At 38.7% G+C, this 5,566-nt stretch overlaps 1 protein-coding gene across 5 annotated transcripts in view; it reads right to left on the reverse strand.

The window, feature by feature from the left end:
* LOC110459672 (beta-1,3-galactosyltransferase brn-like) overlaps positions 1 to 5,566 on the reverse strand; it is a 23,028-nt gene that overhangs the window by 8,724 nt on the left and 8,738 nt on the right. For 3 of the 5 annotated variants that reach the window (XM_021512036.1, XM_021512034.1, XM_021512035.1), the window contains one exon: positions 1,083 to 1,186. The gene's annotated coding sequence lies outside the window, so the exon portion shown is untranslated. Of the gene's footprint in view, positions 1 to 1,082; positions 1,187 to 4,820; positions 4,929 to 5,566 lie in introns of those variants that run through there. The other 2 variants (XM_021512037.1, XM_021512038.1) reach the window with 2 other exon arrangements.

The following is a 5,566-nucleotide window of genomic DNA, read 5'->3' on the forward strand; positions in this document are numbered from 1 at the left end:
ACGACTGAGTCATAGTCTGGGGTATTGGCTCTAACCGATCACCTGGCAAGTCAACCTCAATATCACTTCCCTCGATTAAAACTCTATAAAATGTTGCAAATCCCATTGGAACAAGTTCTTGTACTGTGCCCCTACCTTTGCCGTCAATTCGAACAGAATCCCCAATGTTTACGTCAGCCATGTTGTAGTAGGCCTATACTATAGTAGTAGTAGTAGTAGTGCGTAGGAATACGACCTAGTTCCCACGGTGTCGCGCGCTCATTTGCATCTTTATTGCACACGTTCAATATCAATTTTATTGCACCCCTTTATTGCACTGCAGAAGCCTTATATTATATAATAATAAAAGATATATAACTTATGGTAATTTATGGTTAAAGCGCCCGATCATAGCATTTAGTTAATGTTAATTTTACAGAGTTATGATATTTACTGATAGATGTTAAGTGTCATTTCCCTTAATGAACCTTTTTTTTGTATTTGGAAGTTCTCATGCTTATAAGAAATCTTTTTAAAGTACTAGTCTTGAAGTTAAAAGTGTGCAAAACATGGCGGCTCCCTGTTAAAAGAGGGTAATTTCTCGCAGATTGGATGATGAACAGCACGCTAGAGTGGCCACACGAATATAGATTCAAATATTACGATAACTGACAATATGTATTTAATACATAAAGGTTTCATGTACAATCTTTAAACAGGAACATTCTATATGATACTCACCTATCGACAGTGGGAAACAATTGTAGGGGTACCTATATAATAATTATGTAGCAGTAAACATTAGAAGGCGAAACCTCTACAATCAACGTCAAAATGAGATTATTTGGTCGTGATGTTGATAAGATTGAATCAGGTTCCTATTCTCAACGTTGAAGTGTTGTTTAAATATGACGTTAAAACACTGTTGATTTATTTAAACCTGGGTTGTAAAACCGTCAAGGAGCAAGTGAACATTGAGGTCACTACGCAAGATAAAATCAGATTTTCGATCGTCTGCCTGATGAGCTTGATAAACATAAGGGGTGTGAAATGCCATTCAAGTTACCTATCGTAGTAGCATTGTAGTGAGGCTGATTGCTTACCTGTCATATGTTTGAAGCTAGTAAATAGGAATTCAAGTTGCTATCCACGAAACAGCAGTGTCCGCCCGAACTGAATTCTAACTGTTGCTGATGTGTCCTGAAGTCTAATAAAAAAGACGTTATGATATCCTGTTAATTACACATAATATTGAAACAAATACAATAACATTTGATTCAGACCTCTCCTATGAATATGTTATGAATGGATAACGCCTAAAAGCATTTTTTGGACAAGGACGTTTACCTGGAGCAATCGAATTCGTAACCTTCAATAATAGGGACGTCACCGTTAGTTTTAATTGTGATTTGTGGCAGGTCTAATAAATTACCTTGATATTGACACTGGCAAAAAATATCAACAACAAAGCGGAATCTCAAGTCAGTGCGACCGTGTTCTTATTTTTTAAATACATGCATTCAGGAATGAAGGCTAAACGCATTGATTTATGAAAATGTAATTAGTTATTTGACAGCGCTTCCTACATGCAGTAAACAAAAATAATGGTTCAATCTAGAATTCTTTTAAGTGGGTCTTTGATGGTTATAAGGAATGAATTACGTTTTGTGTGATGTGGCAGGTCTGATAAATTACCTTGATAATGACGCTAGCAAAAATATCAACAACAAGCCGGAATCCCAAGTCAGTGCGACCGTATACTTATCGGAGGTCGGGTCGGGGAGTTTGTTTAATCACGTGAAGTTAATCGTACCAAAGTACTGAATAATCAGTTGTTATTCCCTCCTGAACGTTCAGCATTTAGGGTAATAACAACAACTGGATATCCCGTTGTCAGTAAAATGTGATCGGGTAGAATGCTGTGCTGGGTGCATAGTATTTCAGTTAGGTAGCACAATAAACTCGGCATCAGATCTGCACTACAGCAAGGAGGCAAATACACCAACATAGTCTGATGATGTTTACTCCTCCCTGTATACATGAAAATATCACAAATCATTTCTTAATTATGCCTTCCATCTTATTTAACCATTACTTGATCTTTAGATGACACAAGGATTAATCCGAATCCATAAACATCAAATCAAATGATGTACCGGAATAAATTATCTACTCTGATTCCCTATCTATTCTACAGAGTGTTCGTAACAAAAAATTGAGGAATATTTCAATTAATAAAATATCAATACTATAATAGTATTACCTCTGAATGTAAAATTATATCATTCTGGGTCGCCTCCCCCCCNGATCAAAGTAACAAAATAATTTTAATCAAAGCGTAGACATCAATTTACATTATGTAAAACTTGAAATCGGTGAATGGTATCGCAGCTATATAGAAAACTGCCGAGACAAAGCTGTCCTTGCCCGTCACCGGAGGGCATACAATACCCATTCCTATTTATTGAAAAGCGAAGAACGGACTCAATACATAGCATGCAGCGAACTATTTACTGTAAAACACTTGTTATTAAGACTGCATTGACCTTTAGCCTTCAGCTTGAAAAGCGAAGAACGGACTCAATACATAGCATGCAGCGAACTATTTACTGTAAAACACTTGTTATTAGACTGCATTGACCTTTAGCCTTCAGCCAACAAGAACATTATTTTTATAATAATATAACAGATCTCAAATCTCTTTTTTAAACAGTTACAATTATAACCTGCTTAAAAACTGCTTGTCTGTTCAAAAATATATATCTAACCATATCCACCTTTACTTTTCGAACTGACGTTTGTCTCACTTTTCGTTGGTTTGATGTAATTTGCTTTACCTTATTTTATCTACTTTTCATTGGTCATAATGACTTCTTTTGTGTTATAGGGCCGTTAAGAATCCTATAATAATAATAATCGTCTCGTCCTACATATGTATGTGTTAAGCAGTGTCATAGATAAGCAGTTATATCACACTCATAAGTACATACATCAAAACCCTTCCGTTTATCTATTTTAAAGACATTTGTTGTTGTAAAAGCATTCAATATAGGATATACAGTAATCGCGAATAAAAATGTCGACCATAACAGGACACATTTGTGAGAGCCTTTGTCTATTTATGATCAAAAATTTTGTTGAATGTGTAGTCATAAACCCTATTCGTACTCGTGTACCTGTACACATGTACCTGTACACGTGTGTCTGTACTAGTGCACCTGTACACGTGTGTCTGTACTAGTGTACATGTACACGTGTGTCTGAACACGTGTCTGTACTAGTGTACCTGTACTAGTGTACATGTGCACGTGTGTCTGTACAAGTGTACCTGTACACGTGTCTGTACTAGTGTACCTGTCCACGTGTGTCTGTACTAGTGTACCTGTACACGTGTCCGTACTAGTGTACCTGTACACGTGTGTCTGTACTAGTATACCTGTACACGTGTCTGTACTAGTGTACCTGTCCACGTGTGTCTGTACTAGTGTACCTGTACACGTGTATGTACTAGTGTACCTGTACACGTGTGTCTGTACTAGTGTACCTGTACACGGGTCTGTACTAGTGTACCTGTACACGTGTGTCTGTTCTAGTGTACCTGTACACGTGTGTCTTTACTAGTGTACCTGTATAGGTGTGTGTACTAGTGTAGCTGTACACGTGTGTCTGTACTAGTGTACCTGTATACGTGTCTATACTAGTGTACCTGTACACGTGTATGTACTAGTGTACCTGTACACGTGTGTCTGTACTAGTGTGCCTGTACACGTGTCTGTACTAGTGTACCTGTACACGGGTCTGTACTAGTGTACCTGTACACGTGTGTCTGCACTAGTGTACCTGTACACGTGTCTGTACTAGTGGACCTGTACACGTGTGTCTGTACTAGTGTACCTGTACAGGTGTCCGTACTAGTGTACCTGTACACGTGTGTCTGTACTATTGTACCTGTACACGTGTCTGTACTAGTGTACCTCTACATGTGTGTCTGTACTAGTGTACCTGTACACGTGTGTCGGTACACGTGTGTCTGTACTAGTGTACATGTACACGTATGTCTGTACTAGTGTACCTGTACACGTGGGTATGTACACGTGTGTCTGTACACGGGTACCTGTACACGTGTGTCTGTACACGTGTACCTGTACACGGGTGTCTGTACTAGTGTACCTGTACACGTGTCTGTACTCGTGTACCTGTACATGTGTGTCTGTATTAGTGTACATGTACACGTGTGTCTGAACACGTGTCTGTACTAGTGTACCTGTACTAGTGTACATGTGCACGTGTGTCTGTACAAGTGTACCTGTACACGTGTCTGTACTAGTGTACCTCTACATGTGTGTCTGTACTAGTGTACCTGTACACGTGTGTCTTTACTAGTGTACCTGTATACGTGTCTGTACTAGTGTACCTGTACACGTGTGTCTTTACTAGTGTACCTGTACACGTGTCTGTACTAGTGGACCTGTACACGTGTGTCTGTACTAGTGTACCTGTATACGTGTGTCTGTACACGTGTGTCTGTACTAGTGTACCTGTATACGTGTCTATACTAGTGTACCTGTACACGTGTATGTACTAGTGTACCTGTACACGTGTGTCTGTACTAGTATACCTGTACACGTGTCTGTACTAGTGTACCTGTACACGTGTGTCTGTACTAGTGTACCTGTACACGTGTATCTGTAACATGTATTTAAGCTATTAGAGGACTTGTTCCGACTGTTACCTCGCCTAGGACAAAGATAACAAGCAATTGTATATCGTGCGTCAAATATCGCTTGCTGTTATGGATATAGTTCTCGGATGCACATGTACTAAGTAAGTCTTATACTTACTGTTTCTGTATAAGCAGTGTAGAGATGTGTAGTCATATATCCAGCTTGCACACTTATATTTTTTTAAGCTCAGAGTCCGCCAGCTATAATTTATGCAAGTATTGATCGTTTTATTGACCGGGAGATTACGTCCTTGTCTCGATTATAACCACGCCTAGAACGCAAACACATGTACAAAATGCGTCAAAAATCGGATATAATGATCGGATGCAGTGAGATAGTCAAATGTATAAGCACATTTCGGTAACAGGAAAGGTAGATATGTCATAGTATTGGCCAGTATTCACTTTGTCACACACGGCGGATTATTCACAATGTGGCTGTTGTGTATGCCTACGGTATGCATACGCAGACAGCTGTTGCGAACACTGAAATTTTAATGATTGAGATGTTTTTGTTTTGTTTTGACTGAACCGTCTATACGTTTGTTTAATCCTCGAAGACCAAGCATAATTATTTTAGTAAGATGTACCTTATTATGTTGGTGGTAAATATGAATAATCTAGAATGCCAACAGCAGGTTGACTTCTTGGACAAGCATTGATATACATTAAATAGCGTTCCCTTATTGTATTGATCAATGAGATATAGATATTACTCAGGAGGTACTGGCGGGATCTTTTTCAAATATATAATGAGTAGGTTCCCCGAGGTCCCTAGTTGTGCGTGTTTACTATTGCGACTGATCAAACAAACAATATGGCCAACAGGTGGCCATCTAGTATTTTTACATTGAATGTATATAT

The sequence above is a fragment of the Mizuhopecten yessoensis genome, unplaced genomic scaffold, assembly GCF_002113885.1.
Source record: "Mizuhopecten yessoensis strain PY_sf001 unplaced genomic scaffold, ASM211388v2 scaffold10185, whole genome shotgun sequence".
Taxonomy (NCBI): Eukaryota; Metazoa; Mollusca; class Bivalvia; order Pectinida; family Pectinidae; genus Mizuhopecten; species Mizuhopecten yessoensis.